The sequence below is a fragment of the Triturus cristatus genome, chromosome 11 (genome assembly GCF_964204655.1).
Source record: "Triturus cristatus chromosome 11, aTriCri1.1, whole genome shotgun sequence".
NCBI classification, from domain to species: Eukaryota; Metazoa; Chordata; class Amphibia; order Caudata; family Salamandridae; genus Triturus; species Triturus cristatus.
This window is the reverse complement of record NC_140594.1, coordinates 937,688,697-937,714,898: the sequence shown is the minus strand read 5'-3', so window position 1 is coordinate 937,714,898 and position 26,202 is coordinate 937,688,697. Positions and strand designations below refer to the sequence as shown.

General features: G+C 40.3%; 1 long non-coding RNA gene across 1 annotated transcript in view; it reads right to left on the bottom strand.

Annotated features, from left to right (window-relative positions):
• Positions 1-26,202, bottom strand: part of LOC146785703 (uncharacterized) — a 69,943-nt gene that overhangs the window by 34,709 nt on the left and 9,032 nt on the right. The window contains exons 8-26 of the long non-coding RNA XR_014970771.1: positions 25,618-25,739; positions 24,248-24,400; positions 22,876-23,030; positions 21,503-21,658; positions 20,133-20,285; positions 18,760-18,881; positions 17,390-17,542; positions 16,017-16,172; positions 14,644-14,799; positions 13,274-13,426; positions 11,901-12,056; positions 10,531-10,683; positions 9,162-9,313; positions 7,789-7,944; positions 6,416-6,571; positions 5,046-5,198; positions 3,673-3,828; positions 2,301-2,455; positions 928-1,049 (exon numbers count right to left, since the gene is read on the bottom strand). This is a non-coding gene — a long non-coding RNA (uncharacterized LOC146785703). The remainder of the gene's footprint in view (positions 1-927; positions 1,050-2,300; positions 2,456-3,672; positions 3,829-5,045; positions 5,199-6,415; positions 6,572-7,788; positions 7,945-9,161; positions 9,314-10,530; positions 10,684-11,900; positions 12,057-13,273; positions 13,427-14,643; positions 14,800-16,016; positions 16,173-17,389; positions 17,543-18,759; positions 18,882-20,132; positions 20,286-21,502; positions 21,659-22,875; positions 23,031-24,247; positions 24,401-25,617; positions 25,740-26,202) is intronic.

Below are 26,202 nucleotides of genomic sequence, written 5' to 3'. Positions count from 1 at the left end.
TGATAAGTTGAGAGTAAGGGTTATGCCACAGTTCATGGGAATAATAAAAACTATGAATAGCATAATGACCATCTCCATTTTAGCCAATTCCCACCACTTCAGAAATGGTGAAGATGACTCTTATCCTCAAACGTACGTTGATACAAAATGAGAAGTCTCAAAAACTTTCCTAATTTCTTTCATCTTAGTTTTCAGTTGGACATCCTGTCCACCCTGCTACTCATTTAGTTACCAACATCAATGTATCCTACTGCTTGTTAGCCAACAGAGTGGCCCTCATGTCCGACAACATCTTGCTTTAGCTTTATGATGTCAGCTTGCTAGGCAACAGAGTGGCCCTCATGTCAGACAGCATCTGATTAGCTTTATGATGTCAGCGCACCACTGGACCAATTGTCCTTGTGGCAGCTGACCACACAGGAGGATGAGATCAGAAGTTATGCAGTAGGTTACTATCTGTATTCATGACTACAAGGCAAGTAGGAGGGGGAATGGTAAAGGACTCTGAACCACTCAAAGCACTGGGGCCTTTTTGAAAGTCGGATGGAGATACATAAACAGATTATCCTTAACAATCCATCTTGAGTATCAGAGTCCAACATACGGAGTGCAGGAGAAGAGGTGAAATGAGCTTCCTTCCGTGAGAATGTAACACGCTCGTTCTGAAATGAGGTAGTACATTTCAGCCTCAAAGGCAGCAATTTGCTCGAATGGAACATTGCTAGTTCCAGGATCTAAAGCAGGCTTTAGTAGCGTTGGAGACAGCCGGGCTTTTATGAATTATTATGACCAACACAATGTGATCCATATTACTTTCAGCTTGACAGAAATTCTATTCAGGCACAGTCTCCCACTACAAGCTAGTGAGGACATGCTGATGCTGTGAACTTTTTAATGCCTAAAGGAATGATTGGGAGTTTTACTTACCATATAAATTGGTAAAATGATGCCGTATGCCAGAAGACTTCCTTTTTTTTTTTTCCTTCAGTCTCGGCAATTCAGAGAAACTCGGTTGTGAAACACTGCCACCGGTGGTCATTCAGTATAATCTGCAGATGGAAAAGTCCACTGTTGGCACATTTTCTATAAGCAATACAAAAAAATCTTGATTTTTATAAAGGGTAAACAGATCAATACTATGGAGTCTTTTATTGTGTAAATCAACAGCTCATTAGAAAATCAAATCTCAATTTTAGCTTTTTATCCTCACATACTTCTCTGCATCCCTTGCCTCATTTGCTAATACTCTCTAAACAACTGTAGCGAGTACATTAGGACATAGATCAATAGATGTTTTGGCCAGCCAAGTGGCAGTGAACCATTCTTACTTCTTTTGTTTTAGGATATGGTACACCAGTAGCAATTAAGCCAGCTGATAAGTTGAGAGTAAGGGTTATGCCACAGTTCATGGGAATAATAAAAACTATGAATAGCATAATGACCATCTCCATTTTAGCCAATTCCCACCACTTCAGAAATGGTGAAGAAGACTCTTATCCTCAAACGTACGTTGATACAAAACGAGAAGTCTCAAAAACTTTCCTAATTTCTTTCATCTTAGTTTTCAGTTGGACATCCTGTCCACCCTGCTACTCATTTAGTTACCAACATCAATGTATCCTACTGCTTGTTAGCCAACAGAGTGGCCCTCATGTCCGACAACATCTTGCTTTTGCTTTATGATGTCAGCTTGCTAGGCAACAGAGTGGCCCTCATGTCAGACAACATCTGATTAGCTTTATGATGTCAGCGCACCACTGGACCAATTGTCCTTGTGGCAGCTGACCACACAGGAGGATGAGATCAGAAGTTATGCAGTAGGTTACTATCTGTATTCATGACTACAAGGCAAGTAGGAGGGGGAATGGTAAAGGACTCTGAACCACTCAAAGCACTGGGGCCTTTTTGAAAGTCAGATGGAGATACAGAAACAGATTATCCTTAACAATCCATCTTGAGTATCAGAGTCCAACATACGGAGTGCAGGAGAAGAGGTGAAATGAGCTTCCTTCCGTGAGAATGTAACACGCTCGTTCTGAAATGAGGTAGTACATTTCAGCCTCAAAGGCAGCAATTTGCTCGAATGGAACATTGCTAGTTCCAGGATCTAAAGCAGGCTTTAGTAGCGTTGGAGACAGCCGGGCTTTTATGAATTATTATGACCAACACAATGTGATCCATATTACTTTCAGCTTGACAGAAATTCTATTCAGGCACAGTCTCCCACTACAAGCTAGTGAGGACATGCTGATGCTGTGAACTTTTTAATGCCTAAAGGAATGATTGGGAGTTTTACTTACCATATAAATTGGTAAAATGATGCCGTATGCCAGAAGACTTCCTTTTTTTTTTTCCGTCAGTCTCGGCAATTCAGAGAAACTCGGTTGTGAAACACTGCCACCGGTGGTCATTCAGTATAATCTGCAGATGGAAAAGTCCACTGTTGGCACATTTTCTATAAGCAATACAAAAAAATCTTGATTTTTATAAAGGGTAAACAGATCAATACTATGGAGTCTTTTATTGTGAAAATCAACAGCTCATTAGAAAATCAAATCTCAATTTTAGCTTTTTATCCTCACATACTTCTCTGCATCCCTTGCCTCATTTGCTAATACTCTCTAAACAACTGTAGCGAGTACATTAGGACATAGATCAATAGATGTTTTGGCCAGCCAAGTGGCAGTGAACCATTCTTACTTCTTTTGTTTTAGGATATGGTACACCAGTAGCAATTAAGCCAGCTGATAAGTTGAGAGTAAGGGTTATGCCACAGTTCATGGGAATAATAAAAACTATGAATAGCATAATGACCATCTCCATTTTAGCCAATTCCCACCACTTCAGAAATGGTGAAGAAGACTCTTATCCTCAAACGTACGTTGATACAAAACGAGAAGTCTCAAAAACTTTCCTAATTTCTTTCATCTTAGTTTTCAGTTGGACATCCTGTCCACCCTGCTACTCATTTAGTTACCAACATCAATGTATCCTACTGCTTGTTAGCCAACAGAGTGGCCCTCATGTCCGACAACATCTTGCTTTAGCTTTATGATGTCAGCTTGCTAGGCAACAGAGTGGCCCTCATGTCAGACAACATCTGATTAGCTTTATGATGTCAGCGCACCACTGGACCAATTGTCCTTGTGGCAGCTGACCACACAGGAGGATGACATCAGAAGTTATGCAGTAGGTTACTATCTGTATTCATGACTACAAGGCAAGTAGGAGGGGGAATGGTAAAGGACTCTGAACCACTCAAAGCACTGGGGCCTTTTTGAAAGTCGGATGGAGATACATAAACAGATTATCCTTAACAATCCATCTTGAGTATCAGAGTCCAACATACGGAGTGCAGGAGAAGAGGTGAAATGAGCTTCCTTCCGTGAGAATGTAACACGCTCGTTCTGAAATGAGGTAGTACATTTCAGCCTCAAAGGCAGCAATTTGCTCGAATGGAACATTGCTAGTTCCAGGATCTAAAGCAGGCTTTAGTAGCGTTGGAGACAGCCGGGCTTTTATGAATTATTATGACCAACACAATGTGATCCATATTACTTTCAGCTTGACAGAAATTCTATTCAGGCACAGTCTCCCACTACAAGCTAGTGAGGACATGCTGATGCTGTGAACTTTTTAATGCCTAAAGGAATGATTGGGAGTTTTACTTACCATATAAATTGGTAAAATGATGCCGTATGCCAGAAGACTTCCTTTTTTTTTTTTCCTTCAGTCTCGGCAATTCAGAGAAACTCGGTTGTGAAACACTGCCACCGGTGGTCATTCAGTATAATCTGCAGATGGAAAAGTCCACTGTTGGCACATTTTCTATAAGCAATACAAAAAAATCTTGATTTTTATAAAGGGTAAACAGATCAATACTATGGAGTCTTTTATTGTGTAAATCAACAGCTCATTAGAAAATCAAATCTCAATTTTAGCTTTTTATCCTCACATACTTCTCTGCATCCCTTGCCTCATTTGCTAATACTCTCTAAACAACTGTAGCGAGTACATTAGGACATAGATCAATAGATGTTTTGGCCAGCCAAGTGGCAGTGAACCATTCTTACTTCTTTTGTTTTAGGATATGGTACACCAGTAGCAATTAAGCCAGCTGATAAGTTGAGAGTAAGGGTTATGCCACAGTTCATGGGAATAATAAAAACTATGAATAGCATAATGACCATCTCCATTTTAGCCAATTCCCACCACTTCAGAAATGGTGAAGAAGACTCTTATCCTCAAACGTACGTTGATACAAAACGAGAAGTCTCAAAAACTTTCCTAATTTCTTTCATCTTAGTTTTCAGTTGGACATCCTGTCCACCCTGCTACTCATTTAGTTACCAACATCAATGTATCCTACTGCTTGTTAGCCAACAGAGTGGCCCTCATGTCCGACAACATCTTGCTTTTGCTTTATGATGTCAGCTTGCTAGGCAACAGAGTGGCCCTCATGTCAGACAACATCTGATTAGCTTTATGATGTCAGCGCACCACTGGACCAATTGTCCTTGTGGCAGCTGACCACACAGGAGGATGACATCAGAAGTTATGCAGTAGGTTACTATCTGTATTCATGACTACAAGGCAAGTAGGAGGGGGAATGGTAAAGGACTCTGAACCACTCAAAGCACTGGGGCCTTTTTGAAAGTCGGATGGAGATACAGAAACAGATTATCCTTAACAATCCATCTTGAGTATCAGAGTCCAACATACGGAGTGCAGGAGAAGAGGTGAAATGAGCTTCCTTCCGTGAGAATGTAACACGCTCGTTCTGAAATGAGGTAGTACATTTCAGCCTCAAAGGCAGCAATTTGCTCGAATGGAACATTGCTAGTTCCAGGATCTAAAGCAGGCTTTAGTAACGTTGGAGACAGCCGGGCTTTTATGAATTATTATGACCAACACAATGTGATCCATATTACTTTCAGCTTGACAGAAATTCTATTCAGGCACAGTCTCCCACTACAAGCTAGTGAGGACATGCTGATGCTGTGAACTTTTTAATGCCTAAAGGAATGATTGGGAGTTTTACTTACCATATAAATTGGTAAAATGATGCCGTATGCCGGAAGACTTCCTTTTTTTTTTTCCTTCAGTCTCGGCAATTCAGAGAAACTGTTGTGAAACACTGCCACCGGTGGTCATTCAGTATAATCAGCAGATGGAAAAGTCCACTGTTAGCACATTTTCTATAAGCAATACAAAAAAATCTTGATTTTTATAAAGGGTAAACAGATCAATACTATGGAGTCTTTTATTGTGTAAATCAACAGCTCATTAGAAAATCAAATCTCAATTTTAGCTTTTTATCCTCGCATACTTCTCTGCATCCCTTGCCTCATTTGCTAAAACTCTCTAAACAACTGTAGCGCGTACATTATGACATAGATCAATAGATGTTTTTGCCAGCCAAGTGGCAGTGAACCATTCTCACTTCCTTTGTTTTAGGATATGGTACACCAGTAGCAATTAAGCCAGCTGATAAGTTGAGAGTAAGGGTTATGCCACAGTTCATGGGAATAATAAAAACTATGAATAGCATAATGACCATCTCCATTTTAGCCAATTCCCACCACTTCAGAAATGGTGAAGATGACTCTTATCCTCAAACGTACGTTGATACAAAATGAGAAGTCTCAAAAACTTTCCTAATTTCTTTCATCTTAGTTTTCAGTTGGACATCCTGTCCACCCTGCTACTCATTTAGTTACCAACATCAATGTATCCTACTGCTTGTTAGCCAACAGAGTGGCCCTCATGTCCGACAACATCTTGCTTTAGCTTTATGATGTCAGCTTGCTAGGCAACAGAGTGGCCCTCATGTCAGACAACATCTGATTAGCTTTATGATGTCAGCGCACCACTGGACCAATTGTCCTTGTGGCAGCTGACCACACAGGAGGATGAGATCAGAAGTTATGCAGTAGGTTACTATCTGTATTCATAACTACAAGGCAAGTAGGAGGGGGAATGGTAAAGGACTCTGAACCACTCAAAGCACTGGGGCCTTTTTGAAAGTCGGATGGAGATACATAAACAGATTATCCTTAACAATCCATCTTGAGTATCAGAGTCCAACATACGGAGTGCAGGAGAAGAGGTGAAATGAGCTTCCTTCCGTGAGAATGTAACACGCTCGTTCTGAAATGAGGTAGTACATTTCAGCCTCAAAGGCAGCAATTTGCTCGAATGGAACATTGCTAGTTCCAGGATCTAAAGCAGGCTTTAGTAGCGTTGGAGACAGCCGGGCTTTTATGAATTATTATGACCAACACAATGTGATCCATATTACTTTCAGCTTGACAGAAATTCTATTCAGGCACAGTCTCCCACTACAAGCTAGTGAGGACATGCTGATGCTGTGAACTTTTTAATGCCTAAAGGAATGATTGGGAGTTTTACTTACCATATAAATTGGTAAAATGATGCCGTATGCCGGAAGACTTCCTTTTTTTTTTTTCCTTCAGTCTCGGCAATTCAGAGAAACTCGGTTGTGAAACACTGCCACCGGTGGTCATTCAGTATAATCTGCAGATGGAAAAGTCCACTGTTGGCACATTTTCTATAAGCAATACAAAAAAATCTTGATTTTTATAAAGGGTAAACAGATCAATACTATGGAGTCTTTTATTGTGAAAATCAACAGCTCATTAGAAAATCAAATCTCAATTTTAGCTTTTTATCCTCACATACTTCTCTGCATCCCTTGCCTCATTTGCTAATACTCTCTAAACAACTGTAGCGCGTACATTAGGACATAGATCAATAGATGTTTTGGCCAGCCAAGTGGCAGTGAACCATTCTTACTTCTTTTGTTTTAGGATATGGTACACCAGTAGCAATTAAGCCAGCTGATAAGTTGAGAGTAAAGGTTATGCCACAGTTCATGGGAATAATAAAAACTATGAATAGCATAATGACCATCTCCATTTTAGCCAATTCCCACCACTTCAGAAATGGTGAAGAAGACTCTTATCCTCAAACGTACGTTGATACAAAACGAGAAGTCTCAAAAACTTTCCTAATTTCTTTCATCTTAGTTTTCAGTTGGACATCCTGTCCACCCTGCTACTCATTTAGTTACCAACATCAATGTATCCTACTGCTTGTTAGCCAACAGAGTGGCCCTCATGTCCGACAACATCTTGCTTTAGCTTTATGATGTCAGCTTGCTAGGCAACAGAGTGGCCCTCATGTCAGACAACATCTGATTAGCTTTATGATGTCAGCGCACCACTGGACCAATTGTCCTTGTGGCAGCTGACCACACAGGAGGATGAGATCAGAAGTTATGCAGTAGGTTACTATCTGTATTCATAACTACAAGGCAAGTAGGAGGGGGAATGGTAAAGGACTCTGAACCACTCAAAGCACTGGGGCCTTTTTGAAAGTCGGATGGAGATACATAAACAGATTATCCTTAACAATCCATCTTGAGTATCAGAGTCCAACATACGGAGTGCAGGAGAAGAGGTGAAATGAGCTTCCTTCCGTGAGAATGTAACACGCTCGTTCTGAAATGAGGTAGTACATTTCAGCCTCAAAGGCAGCAATTTGCTCGAATGGAACATTGCTAGTTCCAGGATCTAAAGCAGGCTTTAGTAGCGTTGGAGACAGCCGGGCTTTTATGAATTATTATGACCAACACAATGTGATGAATATTACTTTCAGCTTGACAGAAATTCTATTCAGGCACAGTCTCCCACTACAAGCTAGTGAGGACATGCTGATGCTGTGAACTTTTTAATGCCTAAAGGAATGATTGGGAGTTTTACTTACCATATAAATTGGTAAAATGATGCCGTATGCCGGAAGACTTCCTTTTTTTTTTTTCCTTCAGTCTCGGCAATTCAGAGAAACTTGGTTGTGAAACACTGCCACCGGTGGTCATTCAGTATAATCTGCAGATGGAAAAGTCCACTGTTGGCACATTTTCTATAAGCAATACAAAAAAATCTTGATTTTTATAAAGGGTAAACAGATCAATACTATGGAGTCTTTTATTGTGAAAATCAACAGCTCATTAGAAAATCAAATCTCAATTTTAGCTTTTTATCCTCACATACTTCTCTGCATCCCTTGCCTCATTTGCTAATACTCTCTAAACAACTGTAGCGCGTACATTAGGACATAGATCAATAGATGTTTTGGCCAGCCAAGTGGCAGTGAACCATTCTTACTTCTTTTGTTTTAGGATATGGTACACCAGTAGCAATTAAGCCAGCTGATAAGTTGAGAGTAAAGGTTATGCCACAGTTCATGGGAATAATAAAAACTATGAATAGCATAATGACCATCTCCATTTTAGCCAATTCCCACCACTTCAGAAATGGTGAAGAAGACTCTTATCCTCAAACGTACGTTGATACAAAACGAGAAGTCTCAAAAACTTTCCTAATTTCTTTCATCTTAGTTTTCAGTTGGACATCCTGTCCACCCTGCTACTCATTTAGTTACCAACATCAATGTATCCTACTGCTTGTTAGCCAACAGAGTGGCCCTCATGTCCGACAACATCTTGCTTTAGCTTTATGATGTCAGCTTGCTAGGCAACAGAGTGGCCCTCATGTCAGACAACATCTGATTAGCTTTATGATGTCAGCGCACCACTGGACCAATTGTCCTTGTGGCAGCTGACCACACAGGAGGATGACATCAGAAGTTATGCAGTAGGTTACTATCTGTATTCATGACTACAAGGCAAGTAGGAGGGGGAATGGTATAGGACTCTGAACCACTCAAAGCACTGGGGCCTTTTTGAAAGTCGGATGGAGATACATAAACAGATTATCCTTAACAGTCCATCTTGAGTATCAGAGTCCAACATACGGAGTGCAGGAGAAGAGGTGAAATGAGCTTCCTTCCGTGAGAATGTAACACGCTCGTTCTGAAATGAGGTAGTACATTTCAGCCTCAAAGGCAGCAATTTGCTCGAATGGAACATTGCTAGTTCCAGGATCTAAAGCAGGCTTTAGTAACGTTGGAGACAGCCGGGCTTTTATGAATTATTATGACCAACACAATGTGATCCATATTACTTTCAGCTTGACAGAAATTCTATTCAGGCACAGTCTCCCACTACAAGCTAGTGAGGACATGCTGATGCTATGAACTTTTTAATGCCTAAAGGAATGATTGGGAGTTTTACTTACCATATAAATTGGTAAAATGATGCCGTATGCCGGAAGACTTCCTTTTTTTTTTCCTTCAGTCTCGGCAATTCAGAGAAACTGTTGTGAAACACTGCCACCGGTGGTCATTCAGTATAATCAGCAGATGGAAAAGTCCACTGTTAGCACATTTTCTATAAGCAATACAAAAAAATCTTGATTTTTATAAAGGGTAAACAGATCAATACTATGGAGTCTTTTATTGTGTAAATCAACAGCTCATTAGAAAATCAAATCTCAATTTTAGCTTTTTATCCTCGCATACTTCTCTGCATCCCTTGCCTCATTTGCTAAAACTCTCTAAACAACTGTAGCGCGTACATTAGGACATAGATCAATAGATGTTTTTGCCAGCCAAGTGGCAGTGAACCATTCTCACTTCTTTTGTTTTAGGATATGGTACACCAGTAGCAATTAAGCCAGCTGATAAGTTGAGAGTAAGGGTTATGCCACAGTTCATGGGAATAATAAAAACTATGAATAGCATAATGACCATCTCCATTTTAGCCAATTCCCACCACTTCAGAAATGGTGAAGAAGACTCTTATCCTCAAACGTACGTTGATACAAAACGAGAAGTCTCAAAAACTTTCCTAATTTCTTTCATCTTAGTTTTCAGTTGGACATCCTGTCCACCCTGCTACTCATTTAGTTACCAACATCAATGTATCCTACTGCTTGTTAGCCAACAGAGTGGCCCTCATGTCCGACAACATCTTGCTTTAGCTTTATGATGTCAGCTTGCTAGGCAACAGAGTGGCCCTCATGTCAGACAACATCTGATTAGCTTTATGATGTCAGCGCACCACTGGACCAATTGTCCTTGTGGCAGCTGACCACACAGGAGGATGACATCAGAAGTTATGCAGTAGGTTACTATCTGTATTCATGACTACAAGGCAAGTAGGAGGGGGAATGGTAAAGGACTCTGAACCACTCAAAGCACTGGGGCCTTTTTGAAAGTCGGATGGAGATACAGAAACAGATTATCCTTAACAATCCATCTTGAGTATCAGAGTCCAACATACGGAGTGCAGGAGAAGAGGTGAAATGAGCTTCCTTCCGTGAGAATGTAACACGCTCGTTCTGAAATGAGGTAGTACATTTCAGCCTCAAAGGCAGCAATTTGCTCGAATGGAACATTGCTAGTTCCAGGATCTAAAGCAGGCTTTAGTAACGTTGGAGACAGCCGGGCTTTTATGAATTATTATGACCAACACAATGTGATCCATATTACTTTCAGCTTGACAGAAATTCTATTCAGGCACAGTCTCCCACTACAAGCTAGTGAGGACATGCTGATGCTGTGAACTTTTTAATGCCTAAAGGAATGATTGGGAGTTTTACTTACCATATAAATTGGTAAAATGATGCCGTATGCCGGAAGACTTCCTTTTTTTTTTTCCTTCAGTCTCGGCAATTCAGAGAAACTGTTGTGAAACACTGCCACCGGTGGTCATTCAGTATAATCAGCAGATGGAAAAGTCCACTGTTAGCACATTTTCTATAAGCAATACAAAAAAATCTTGATTTTTATAAAGGGTAAACAGATCAATACTATGGAGTCTTTTATTGTGTAAATCAACAGCTCATTAGAAAATCAAATCTCAATTTTAGCTTTTTATCCTCGCATACTTCTCTGCATCCCTTGCCTCATTTGCTAAAACTCTCTAAACAACTGTAGCGCGTACATTATGACATAGATCAATAGATGTTTTTGCCAGCCAAGTGGCAGTGAACCATTCTCACTTCCTTTGTTTTAGGATATGGTACACCAGTAGCAATTAAGCCAGCTGATAAGTTGAGAGTAAGGGTTATGCCACAGTTCATGGGAATAATAAAAACTATGAATAGCATAATGACCATCTCCATTTTAGCCAATTCCCACCACTTCAGAAATGGTGAAGATGACTCTTATCCTCAAACGTACGTTGATACAAAATGAGAAGTCTCAAAAACTTTCCTAATTTCTTTCATCTTAGTTTTCAGTTGGACATCCTGTCCACCCTGCTACTCATTTAGTTACCAACATCAATGTATCCTACTGCTTGTTAGCCAACAGAGTGGCCCTCATGTCCGACAACATCTTGCTTTAGCTTTATGATGTCAGCTTGCTAGGCAACAGAGTGGCCCTCATGTCAGACAACATCTGATTAGCTTTATGATGTCAGCGCACCACTGGACCAATTGTCCTTGTGGCAGCTGACCACACAGGAGGATGAGATCAGAAGTTATGCAGTAGGTTACTATCTGTATTCATAACTACAAGGCAAGTAGGAGGGGGAATGGTAAAGGACTCTGAACCACTCAAAGCACTGGGGCCTTTTTGAAAGTCGGATGGAGATACATAAACAGATTATCCTTAACAATCCATCTTGAGTATCAGAGTCCAACATACGGAGTGCAGGAGAAGAGGTGAAATGAGCTTCCTTCCGTGAGAATGTAACACGCTCGTTCTGAAATGAGGTAGTACATTTCAGCCTCAAAGGCAGCAATTTGCTCGAATGGAACATTGCTAGTTCCAGGATCTAAAGCAGGCTTTAGTAGCGTTGGAGACAGCCGGGCTTTTATGAATTATTATGACCAACACAATGTGATCCATATTACTTTCAGCTTGACAGAAATTCTATTCAGGCACAGTCTCCCACTACAAATTAGTGAGGACATGCTGATGCTGTGAACTTTTTAATGCCTAAAGGAATGATTGGGAGTTTTACTTACCATATAAATTGGTAAAATGATGCCGTATGCCAGAAGACTTCCTTTTTTTTTTTTCCTTCAGTCTCGGCAATTCAGAGAAACTCGGTTGTGAAACACTGCCACCGGTGGTCATTCAGTATAATCTGCAGATGGAAAAGTCCACTGTTGGCACATTTTCTATAAGCAATACAAAAAAATCTTGATTTTTATAAAGGGTAAACAGATCAATACTATGGAGTCTTTTATTGTGAAAATCAACAGCTCATTAGAAAATCAAATCTCAATTTTAGCTTTTTATCCTCACATACTTCTCTGCATCCCTTGCCTCATTTGCTAAAACTCTCTAAACAACTGTAGCGCGTACATTAGGACATAGATCAATAGATGTTTTTGCCAGCCAAGTGGCAGTGAACCATTCTCACTTCTTTTGTTTTAGGATATGGTACACCAGTAGCAATTAAGCCAGCTGATAAGTTGAGAGTAAGGGTTATGCCACAGTTCATGGGAATAATAAAAACTATGAATAGCATAATGACCATCTCCATTTTAGCCAATTCCCACCACTTCAGAAATGGTGAAGAAGACTCTTATCCTCAAACGTACGTTGATACAAAACGAGAAGTCTCAAAAACTTTCCTAATTTCTTTCATCTTAGTTTTCAGTTGGACATCCTGTCCACCCTGCTACTCATTTAGTTACCAACATCAATGTATCCTACTGCTTGTTAGCCAACAGAGTGGCCCTCATGTCCGACAACATCTTGCTTTAGCTTTATGATGTCAGCTTGCTAGGCAACAGAGTGGCCCTCATGTCAGACAACATCTGATTAGCTTTATGATGTCAGCGCACCACTGGACCAATTGTCCTTGTGGCAGCTGACCACACAGGAGGATGACATCAGAAGTTATGCAGTAGGTTACTATCTGTATTCATGACTACAAGGCAAGTAGGAGGGGGAATGGTAAAGGACTCTGAACCACTCAAAGCACTGGGGCCTTTTTGAAAGTCGGATGGAGATACAGAAACAGATTATCCTTAACAATCCATCTTGAGTATCAGAGTCCAACATACGGAGTGCAGGAGAAGAGGTGAAATGAGCTTCCTTCCGTGAGAATGTAACACGCTCGTTCTGAAATGAGGTAGTACATTTCAGCCTCAAAGGCAGCAATTTGCTCGAATGGAACATTGCTAGTTCCAGGATCTAAAGCAGGCTTTAGTAACGTTGGAGACAGCCGGGCTTTTATGAATTATTATGACCAACACAATGTGATCCATATTACTTTCAGCTTGACAGAAATTCTATTCAGGCACAGTCTCCCACTACAAGCTAGTGAGGACATGCTGATGCTGTGAACTTTTTAATGCCTAAAGGAATGATTGGGAGTTTTACTTACCATATAAATTGGTAAAATGATGCCGTATGCCGGAAGACTTCCTTTTTTTTTTTCCTTCAGTCTCGGCAATTCAGAGAAACTGTTGTGAAACACTGCCACCGGTGGTCATTCAGTATAATCAGCAGATGGAAAAGTCCACTGTTAGCACATTTTCTATAAGCAATACAAAAAAATCTTGATTTTTATAAAGGGTAAACAGATCAATACTATGGAGTCTTTTATTGTGTAAATCAACAGCTCATTAGAAAATCAAATCTCAATTTTAGCTTTTTATCCTCGCATACTTCTCTGCATCCCTTGCCTCATTTGCTAAAACTCTCTAAACAACTGTAGCGCGTACATTATGACATAGATCAATAGATGTTTTTGCCAGCCAAGTGGCAGTGAACCATTCTCACTTCCTTTGTTTTAGGATATGGTACACCAGTAGCAATTAAGCCAGCTGATAAGTTGAGAGTAAGGGTTATGCCACAGTTCATGGGAATAATAAAAACTATGAATAGCATAATGACCATCTCCATTTTAGCCAATTCCCACCACTTCAGAAATGGTGAAGATGACTCTTATCCTCAAACGTACGTTGATACAAAATGAGAAGTCTCAAAAACTTTCCTAATTTCTTTCATCTTAGTTTTCAGTTGGACATCCTGTCCACCCTGCTACTCATTTAGTTACCAACATCAATGTATCCTACTGCTTGTTAGCCAACAGAGTGGCCCTCATGTCCGACAACATCTTGCTTTAGCTTTATGATGTCAGCTTGCTAGGCAACAGAGTGGCCCTCATGTCAGACAACATCTGATTAGCTTTATGATGTCAGCGCACCACTGGACCAATTGTCCTTGTGGCAGCTGACCACACAGGAGGATGAGATCAGAAGTTATGCAGTAGGTTACTATCTGTATTCATAACTACAAGGCAAGTAGGAGGGGGAATGGTAAAGGACTCTGAACCACTCAAAGCACTGGGGCCTTTTTGAAAGTCGGATGGAGATACATAAACAGATTATCCTTAACAATCCATCTTGAGTATCAGAGTCCAACATACGGAGTGCAGGAGAAGAGGTGAAATGAGCTTCCTTCCGTGAGAATGTAACACGCTCGTTCTGAAATGAGGTAGTACATTTCAGCCTCAAAGGCAGCAATTTGCTCGAATGGAACATTGCTAGTTCCAGGATCTAAAGCAGGCTTTAGTAGCGTTGGAGACAGCCGGGCTTTTATGAATTATTATGACCAACACAATGTGATCCATATTACTTTCAGCTTGACAGAAATTCTATTCAGGCACAGTCTCCCACTACAAATTAGTGAGGACATGCTGATGCTGTGAACTTTTTAATGCCTAAAGGAATGATTGGGAGTTTTACTTACCATATAAATTGGTAAAATGATGCCGTATGCCAGAAGACTTCCTTTTTTTTTTTTCCTTCAGTCTCGGCAATTCAGAGAAACTCGGTTGTGAAACACTGCCACCGGTGGTCATTCAGTATAATCTGCAGATGGAAAAGTCCACTGTTGGCACATTTTCTATAAGCAATACAAAAAAATCTTGATTTTTATAAAGGGTAAACAGATCAATACTATGGAGTCTTTTATTGTGAAAATCAACAGCTCATTAGAAAATCAAATCTCAATTTTAGCTTTTTATCCTCACATACTTCTCTGCATCCCTTGCCTCATTTGCTAATACTCTCTAAACAACTGTAGCGCGTACATTAGGACATAGATCAATAGATGTTTTGGCCAGCCAAGTGGCAGTGAACCATTCTTACTTCTTTTGTTTTAGGATATGGTACACCAGTAGCAATTAAGCCAGCTGATAAGTTGAGAGTAAAGGTTATGCCACAGTTCATGGGAATAATAAAAACTATGAATAGCATAATGACCATCTCCATTTTAGCCAATTCCCACCACTTCAGAAATGGTGAAGAAGACTCTTATCCTCAAACGTACGTTGATACAAAACGAGAAGTCTCAAAAACTTTCCTAATTTCTTTCATCTTAGTTTTCAGTTGGACATCCTGTCCACCCTGCTACTCATTTAGTTACCAACATCAATGTATCCTACTGCTTGTTAGCCAACAGAGTGGCCCTCATGTCCGACAACATCTTGCTTTAGCTTTATGATGTCAGCTTGCTAGGCAACAGAGTGGCCCTCATGTCAGACAACATCTGATTAGCTTTATGATGTCAGCGCACCACTGGACCAATTGTCCTTGTGGCAGCTGACCACACAGGAGGATGACATCAGAAGTTATGCAGTAGGTTACTATCTGTATTCATGACTACAAGGCAAGTAGGAGGGGGAATGGTAAAGGACTCTGAACCACTCAAAGCACTGGGGCCTTTTTGAAAGTCGGATGGAGATACAGAAACAGATTATCCTTAACAATCCATCTTGAGTATCAGAGTCCAACATACGGAGTGCAGGAGAAGAGGTGAAATGAGCTTCCTTCCGTGAGAATGTAACACGCTCGTTCTGAAATGAGGTAGTACATTTCAGCCTCAAAGGCAGCAATTTGCTCGAATGGAACATTGCTAGTTCCAGGATCTAAAGCAGGCTTTAGTAACGTTGGAGACAGCCGGGCTTTTATGAATTATTATGACCAACACAATGTGATGAATATTACTTTCAGCTTGACAGAAATTCTATTCAGGCACAGTCTCCCACTACAAGCTAGTGAGGACATGCTGATGCTGTGAACTTTTTAATGCCTAAAGGAATGATTGGGAGTTTTACTTACCATATAAATTGGTAAAATGATGCCGTATGCCGGAAGACTTCCTTTTTTTTTTTTCCTTCAGTCTCGGCAATTCAGAGAAACTTGGTTGTGAAACACTGCCACCGGTGGTCATTCAGTATAATCTGCAGATGGAAAAGTCCACTGTTGGCACATTTTCTATAAGCAATACAAAAAAATCTTGATTTTTATAAAGGGTAAACAGATCAATACTATGGAGTCTTTTATTGTGAAAATCAACAGCTCATTAGAAAATCAAATCTCAATTTTAGCTTTTTATCCTCACATACTTCTCTGCATCCCTTGCCTCATTTGCTAATACTCTCTAAACAACTGTAGCGCGTACATTAGGACATAGATCAATAGATGTTTTGGCCAGCCAAGTGGCAGTGAACCATTCTTACTTCTTTTGTTTTAGGATATGGTACACCAGTAGCAATTAAGCCAGCTGATAAGTTGAGAGTAAAGGTTATGCCACAGTTCATGGGAATAATAAAAACTATGAATAGCATAATGACCATCTCCATTTTAGCCAATTCCCACCACTTCAGAAATGGTGAAGAAGACTCTTATCCTCAAACGTACGTTGATACAAAACGAGAAGTCTCAAAAACTTTCCTAATTTCTTTCATCTTAGTTTTCAGTTGGACATCCTGTCCACCCTGCTACTCATTTAGTTACCAACATCAATGTATCCTACTGCTTGTTAGCCAACAGAGTGGCCCTCATGTCCGACAACATCTTGCTTTAGCTTTATGATGTCAGCTTGCTAGGCAACAGAGTGGCCCTCATGTCAGACAACATCTGATTAGCTTTATGATGTCAGCGCACCACTGGACCAATTGTCCTTGTGGCAGCTGACCACACAGGAGGATGACATCAGAAGTTATGCAGTAGGTTACTATCTGTATTCATGACTACAAGGCAAGTAGGAGGGGGAATGGTATAGGACTCTGAACCACTCAAAGCACTGGGGCCTTTTTGAAAGTCGGATGGAGATACATAAACAGATTATCCTTAACAGTCCATCTTGAGTATCAGAGTCCAACATACGGAGTGCAGGAGAAGAGGTGAAATGAGCTTCCTTCCGTGAGAATGTAACACGCTCGTTCTGAAATGAGGTAGTACATTTCAGCCTCAAAGGCAGCAATTTGCTCGAATGGAACATTGCTAGTTCCAGGATCTAAAGCAGGCTTTAGTAACGTTGGAGACAGCCGGGCTTTTATGAATTATTATGACCAACACAATGTGATCCATATTACTTTCAGCTTGACAGAAATTCTATTCAGGCACAGTCTCCCACTACAAGCTAGTGAGGACATGCTGATGCTATGAACTTTTTAATGCCTAAAGGAATGATTGGGAGTTTTACTTACCATATAAATTGGTAAAATGATGCCGTATGCCGGAAGACTTCCTTTTTTTTTTTCCTTCAGTCTCGGCAATTCAGAGAAACTGTTGTGAAACACTGCCACCGGTGGTCATTCAGTATAATCAGCAGATGGAAAAGTCCACTGTTAGCACATTTTCTATAAGCAATACAAAAAAATCTTGATTTTTATAAAGGGTAAACAGATCAATACTATGGAGTCTTTTATTGTGTAAATCAACAGCTCATTAGAAAATCAAATCTCAATTTTAGCTTTTTATCCTCGCATACTTCTCTGCATCCCTTGCCTCATTTGCTAAAACTCTCTAAACAACTGTAGCGCGTACATTAGGACATAGATCAATAGATGTTTTGGCCAGCCAAGTGGCAGTGAACCATTCTTACTTCTTTTGTTTTAGGATATGGTACACCAGTAGCAATTAAGCCAGCTGATAAGTTGAGAGTAAGGGTTATGCCACAGTTCATGGGAATAATAAAAACTATGAATAGCATAATGACCATCTCCATTTTAGCCAATTCCCACCACTTCAGAAATGGTGAAGAAGACTCTTATCCTCAAACGTACGTTGACACAAAACGAGAAGTCTCAAAAACTTTCCTAATTTCTTTCATCTTAGTTTTCAGTTGGACATCCTGTCCACCCTGCTACTCATTTAGTTACCAACATCAATGTATCCTACTGCTTGTTAGCCAACAGAGTGGCCCTCATGTCCGACAACATCTTGCTTTAGCTTTATGATGTCAGCTTGCTAGGCAACAGAGTGGCCCTCATGTCAGACAACATCTGATTAGCTTTATGATGTCAGCGCACCACTGGACCAATTGTCCTTGTGGCAGCTGACCACACAGGAGGATGAGATCAGACGTTATGCAGTAGGTTACTATCTGTATTCATGACTACAAGGCAAGTAGGAGGGGGAATGGTAAAGGACTCTGAACCACTCAAAGCACTGGGGCCTTTTTGAAAGTCGGATGGAGATACATAAACAGATTATCCTTAACAATCCATCTTGAGTATCAGAGTCCAACATAGGGAGTGCAGGAGAAGAGGTGAAATGAGCTTCCTTCCGTGAGAATGTAACACGCTCGTTCTGAAATGAGGTAGTACATTTCAGCCTCAAAGGCAGCAATTTGCTCGAATGGAACATTGCTAGTTCCAGGATCTAAAGCAGGCTTTAGTAACGTTGGAGACAGCCGGGCTTTTATGAATTATTATGACCAACACAATGTGATCCATATTACTTTCAGCTTGACAGAAATTCTATTCAGGCACAGTCTCCCACTACAAGCTAGTGAGGACATGCTGATGCTGTGAACTTTTTAATGCCTAAAGGAATGATTGGGAGTTTTACTTACCATATAAATTGGTAAAATGATGCCGTATGCCGGAAGACTTCCTTTTTTTTTTTTCCTTCAGTCTCGGCAATTCAGAGAAACTCGGTTGTGAAACACTGCCACCGGTGGTCATTCAGTATAATCTGCAGATGGAAAAGTCCACTGTTGGCACATTTTCTATAAGCAATACAAAAAAATCTTGATTTTTATAAAGGGTAAACAGATCAATACTATGGAGTCTTTTATTGTGAAAATCAACAGCTCATTAGAAAATCAAATCTCAATTTTAGCTTTTTATCCTCACATACTTCTCTGCATCCCTTGCCTCATTTGCTAATACTCTCTAAACAACTGTAGCGCGTACATTAGGACATAGATCAATAGATGTTTTGGCCAGCCAAGTGGCAGTGAACCATTCTTACTTCTTTTGTTTTAGGATATGGTACACCAGTAGCAATTAAGCCAGCTGATAAGTTGAGAGTAAGGGTTATGCCACAGTTCATGGGAATAATAAAAACTATGAATAGCATAATGACCATCTCCATTTTAGCCAATTCCCACCACTTCAGAAATGGTGAAGAAGACTCTTATCCTCAAACGTACGTTGATACAAAACGAGAAGTCTCAAAAACTTTCCTAATTTCTTTCATCTTAGTTTTCAGTTGGACATCCTGTCCACCCTGCTACTCATTTAGTTACCAACATCAATGTATCCTACTGCTTGTTAGCCAACAGAGTGGCCCTCATGTCCGACAACATCTTGCTTTAGCTTTATGATGTCAGCTTGCTAGGCAACAGAGTGGCCCTCATGTCAGACAACATCTGATTAGCTTTATGATGTCAGCGCACCACTGGACCAATTGTCCTTGTGGCAGCTGACCACACAGGAGGATGACATCAGAAGTTATGCAGTAGGTTACTATCTGTATTCATGACTACAAGGCAAGTAGGAGGGGGAATGGTAAAGGACTCTGAACCACTCAAAGCACTGGGGCCTTTTTGAAAGTCGGATGGAGATACAGAAACAGATTATCCTTAACAATCCATCTTGAGTATCAGAGTCCAACATACGGAGTGCAGGAGAAGAGGTGAAATGAGCTTCCTTCCGTGAGAATGTAACACGCTCGTTCTGAAATGAGGTAGTACATTTCAGCCTCAAAGGCAGCAATTTGCTCGAATGGAACATTGCTAGTTCCAGGATCTAAAGCAGGCTTTAGTAACGTTGGAGACAGCCGGGCTTTTATGAATTATTATGACCAACACAATGTGATCCATATTACTTTCAGCTTGACAGAAATTCTATTCAGGCACAGTCTCCCACTACAAGCTAGTGAGGACATGCTGATGCTGTGAACTTTTTAATGCCTAAAGGAATGATTGGGAGTTTTACTTACCATATAAATTGGTAAAATGATGCCGTATGCCGGAAGACTTCCTTTTTTTTTTTCCTTCAGTCTCGGCAATTCAGAGAAACTGTTGTGAAACACTGCCACCGGTGGTCATTCAGTATAATCAGCAGATGGAAAAGTCCACTGTTAGCACATTTTCTATAAGCAATACAAAAAAATCTTGATTTTTATAAAGGGTAAACAGATCAATACTATGGAGTCTTTTATTGTGTAAATCAACAGCTCATTAGAAAATCAAATCTCAATTTTAGCTTTTTATCCTCGCATACTTCTCTGCATCCCTTGCCTCATTTGCTAAAACTCTCTAAACAACTGTAGCGCGTACATTATGACATAGATCAATAGATGTTTTTGCCAGCCAAGTGGCAGTGAACCATTCTCACTTCCTTTGTTTTAGGATATGGTACACCAGTAGCAATTAAGCCAGCTGATAAGTTGAGAGTAAGGGTTATGCCACAGTTCATGGGAATAATAAAAACTATGAATAGCATAATGACCATCTCCATTTTAGCCAATTCCCACCACTTCAGAAATGGTGAAGATGACTCTTATCCTCAAACGTACGTTGATACAAAATGAGAAGTCTCAAAAACTTTCCTAATTTCTTTCATCTTAGTTTTCAGTTGGACATCCTGTCCACCCTGCTACTCATTTAGTTACCAACATCAATGTATCCTACTGCTTGTTAGCCAACAGAGTGGCCCTCATGTCCGACAACATCTTGCTTTAGCTTTATGATGTCAGCTTGCTAGGCAACAGAGTGGCCCTCATGTCAGACAACATCTGATTAGCTTTATGATGTCAGCGCACCACTGGACCAATTGTCCTTGTGGCAGCTGACCACACAGGAGGATGAGATCAGAAGTTATGCAGTAGGTTACTATCTGTATTCATAACTACAAGGCAAGTAGGAGGGGGAATGGTAAAGGACTCTGAACCACTCAAAGCACTGGGGCCTTTTTGAAAGTCGGATGGAGATACATAAACAGATTATCCTTAACAATCCATCTTGAGTATCAGAGTCCAACATACGGAGTGCAGGAGAAGAGGTGAAATGAGCTTCCTTCCGTGAGAATGTAACACGCTCGTTCTGAAATGAGGTAGTACATTTCAGCCTCAAAGGCAGCAATTTGCTCGAATGGAACATTGCTAGTTCCAGGATCTAAAGCAGGCTTTAGTAGCGTTGGAGACAGCCGGGCTTTTATGAATTATTATGACCAACACAATGTGATCCATATTACTTTCAGCTTGACAGAAATTCTATTCAGGCACAGTCTCCCACTACAAGCTAGTGAGGACATGCTGATGCTGTGAACTTTTTAATGCCTAAAGGAATGATTGGGAGTTTTACTTACCATATAAATTGGTAAAATGATGCCGTATGCCGGAAGACTTCCTTTTTTTTTTTTCCTTCAGTCTCGGCAATTCAGAGAAACTCGGTTGTGAAACACTGCCACCGGTGGTCATTCAGTATAATCTGCAGATGGAAAAGTCCACTGTTGGCACATTTTCTATAAGCAATACAAAAAAATCTTGATTTTTATAAAGGGTAAACAGATCAATACTATGGAGTCTTTTATTGTGAAAATCAACAGCTCATTAGAAAATCAAATCTCAATTTTAGCTTTTTATCCTCACATACTTCTCTGCATCCCTTGCCTCATTTGCTAATACTCTCTAAACAACTGTAGCGCGTACATTAGGACATAGATCAATAGATGTTTTGGCCAGCCAAGTGGCAGTGAACCATTCTTACTTCTTTTGTTTTAGGATATGGTACACCAGTAGCAATTAAGCCAGCTGATAAGTTGAGAGTAAAGGTTATGCCACAGTTCATGGGAATAATAAAAACTATGAATAGCATAATGACCATCTCCATTTTAGCCAATTCCCACCACTTCAGAAATGGTGAAGAAGACTCTTATCCTCAAACGTACGTTGATACAAAACGAGAAGTCTCAAAAACTTTCCTAATTTCTTTCATCTTAGTTTTCAGTTGGACATCCTGTCCACCCTGCTACTCATTTAGTTACCAACATCAATGTATCCTACTGCTTGTTAGCCAACAGAGTGGCCCTCATGTCCGACAACATCTTGCTTTAGCTTTATGATGTCAGCTTGCTAGGCAACAGAGTGGCCCTCATGTCAGACAACATCTGATTAGCTTTATGATGTCAGCGCACCACTGGACCAATTGTCCTTGTGGCAGCTGACCACACAGGAGGATGAGATCAGAAGTTATGCAGTAGGTTACTATCTGTATTCATAACTACAAGGCAAGTAGGAGGGGGAATGGTAAAGGACTCTGAACCACTCAAAGCACTGGGGCCTTTTTGAAAGTCGGATGGAGATACATAAACAGATTATCCTTAACAATCCATCTTGAGTATCAGAGTCCAACATACGGAGTGCAGGAGAAGAGGTGAAATGAGCTTCCTTCCGTGAGAATGTAACACGCTCGTTCTGAAATGAGGTAGTACATTTCAGCCTCAAAGGCAGCAATTTGCTCGAATGGAACATTGCTAGTTCCAGGATCTAAAGCAGGCTTTAGTAGCGTTGGAGACAGCCGGGCTTTTATGAATTATTATGACCAACACAATGTGATGAATATTACTTTCAGCTTGACAGAAATTCTATTCAGGCACAGTCTCCCACTACAAGCTAGTGAGGACATGCTGATGCTGTGAACTTTTTAATGCCTAAAGGAATGATTGGGAGTTTTACTTACCATATAAATTGGTAAAATGATGCCGTATGCCGGAAGACTTCCTTTTTTTTTTTCCTTCAGTCTCGGCAATTCAGAGAAACTTGGTTGTGAAACACTGCCACCGGTGGTCATTCAGTATAATCTGCAGATGGAAAAGTCCACTGTTGGCACATTTTCTATAAGCAATACAAAAAAATCTTGATTTTTATAAAGGGTAAACAGATCAATACTATGGAGTCTTTTATTGTGAAAATCAACAGCTCATTAGAAAATCAAATCTCAATTTTAGCTTTTTATCCTCACATACTTCTCTGCATCCCTTGCCTCATTTGCTAATACTCTCTAAACAACTGTAGCGCGTACATTAGGACATAGATCAATAGATGTTTTGGCCAGCCAAGTGGCAGTGAACCATTCTTACTTCTTTTGTTTTAGGATATGGTACACCAGTAGCAATTAAGCCAGCTGATAAGTTGAGAGTAAAGGTTATGCCACAGTTCATGGGAATAATAAAAACTATGAATAGCATAATGACCATCTCCATTTTAGCCAATTCCCACCACTTCAGAAATGGTGAAGAAGACTCTTATCCTCAAACGTACGTTGATACAAAACGAGAAGTCTCAAAAACTTTCCTAATTTCTTTCATCTTAGTTTTCAGTTGGACATCCTGTCCACCCTGCTACTCATTTAGTTACCAACATCAATGTATCCTACTGCTTGTTAGCCAACAGAGTGGCCCTCATGTCCGACAACATCTTGCTTTAGCTTTATGATGTCAGCTTGCTAGGCAACAGAGTGGCCCTCATGTCAGACAACATCTGATTAGCTTTATGATGTCAGCGCACCACTGGACCAATTGTCCTTGTGGCAGCTGACCACACAGGAGGATGACATCAGAAGTTATGCAGTAGGTTACTATCTGTATTCATGACTACAAGGCAAGTAGGAGGGGGAATGGTAAAGGACTCTGAACCACTCAAAGCACTGGGGCCTTTTTGAAAGTCGGATGGAGATACAGAAACAGATTATCCTTAACAATCCATCTTGAGTATCAGAGTCCAACATACGGAGTGCAGGAGAAGAGGTGAAATGAGCTTCCTTCCGTGAGAATGTAACACGCTCGTTCTGAAATGAGGTAGTACATTTCAGCCTCAAAGGCAGCAATTTGCTCGAATGGAACATTGCTAGTTCCAGGATCTAAAGCAGGCTTTAGTAACGTTGGAGACAGCCGGGCTTTTATGAATTATTATGACCAACACAATGTGATCCATATTACTTTCAGCTTGACAGAAATTCTATTCAGGCACAGTCTCCCACTACAAGCTAGTGAGGACATGCTGATGCTGTGAACTTTTTAATGCCTAAAGGAATGATTGGGAGTTTTACTTGCCATATAAATTGGTAAAATGATGCCGTATGCCGGAAGACTTCCTTTTTTTTTTTCCTTCAGTCTCGGCAATTCAGAGAAACTGTTGTGAAACACTGCCACCGGTGGTCATTCAGTATAATCAGCAGATGGAAAAGTCCACTGTTAGCACATTTTCTATAAGCAATACAAAAAAATCTTGATTTTTATAAAGGGTAAACAGATCAATACTATGGAGTCTTTTATGGTGTAAATCAACAGCTCATTAGAAAATCAAATCTCAATTTTAGCTTTTTATCCTCGCATACTTCTCTGCATCCCTTGCCTCATTTGCTAAAACTCTCTAAACAACTGTAGCGCGTACATTATGACATAGATCAATAGATGTTTTTGCCAGCCAAGTGGCAGTGAACCATTCTCACTTCCTTTGTTTTAGGATATGGTACACCAGTAGCAATTAAGCCAGCTGATAAGTTGAGAGTAAGGGTTATGCCACAGTTCATGGGAATAATAAAAACTATGAATAGCATAATGACCATCTCCATTTTAGCCAATTCCCACCACTTCAGAAATGGTGAAGATGACTCTTATCCTCAAACGTACGTTGATACAAAATGAGAAGTCTCAAAAACTTTCCTAATTTCTTTCATCTTAGTTTTCAGTTGGACATCCTGTCCACCCTGCTACTCATTTAGTTACCAACATCAATGTATCCTACTGCTTGTTAGCCAACAGAGTGGCCCTCATGTCCGACAACATCTTGCTTTAGCTTTATGATGTCAGCTTGCTAGGCAACAGAGTGGCCCTCATGTCAGACAACATCTGATTAGCTTTATGATGTCAGCGCACCACTGGACCAATTGTCCTTGTGGCAGCTGACCACACAGGAGGATGAGATCAGAAGGTATGCAGTAGGTTACTATCTGTATTCATAACTACAAGGCAAGTAGGAGGGGGAATGGTAAAGGACTCTGAACCACTCAAAGCACTGGGGCCTTTTTGAAAGTCGGATGGAGATACATAAACAGATTATCCTTAACAATCCATCTTGAGTATCAGAGTCCAACATACGGAGTGCAGGAGAAGAGGTGAAATGAGCTTCCTTCCGTGAGAATGTAACACGCTCGTTCTGAAATGAGGTAGTACATTTCAGCCTCAAAGGCAGCAATTTGCTCGAATGGAACATTGCTAGTTCCAGGATCTAAAGCAGGCTTTAGTAGCGTTGGAGACAGCCGGGCTTTTATGAATTATTATGACCAACACAATGTGATCCATATTACTTTCAGCTTGACAGAAATTCTATTCAGGCACAGTCTCCCACTACAAGCTAGTGAGGACATGCTGATGCTGTGAACTTTTTAATGCCTAAAGGAATGATTGGGAGTTTTACTTACCATATAAATTGGTAAAATGATGCCGTATGCCAGAAGACTTCCTTTTTTTTTTTTCCTTCAGTCTCGGCAATTCAGAGAAACTCGGTTGTGAAACACTGCCACCGGTGGTCATTCAGTATAATCTGCAGATGGAAAAGTCCACTGTTGGCACATTTTCTATAAGCAATACAAAAAAATCTTGATTTTTATAAAGGGTAAACAGATCAATACTATGGAGTCTTTTATTGTGAAAATCAACAGCTCATTAGAAAATCAAATCTCAATTTTAGCTTTTTATCCTCACATACTTCTCTGCATCCCTTGCCTCATTTGCTAATACTCTCTAAACAACTGTAGCGCGTACATTAGGACATAGATCAATAGATGTTTTGGCCAGCCAAGTGGCAGTGAACCATTCTTACTTCTTTTGTTTTAGGATATGGTACACCAGTAGCAATTAAGCCAGCTGATAAGTTGAGAGTAAAGGTTATGCCACAGTTCATGGGAATAATAAAAACTATGAATAGCATAATGACCATCTCCATTTTAGCCAATTCCCACCACTTCAGAAATGGTGAAGAAGACTCTTATCCTCAAACGTACGTT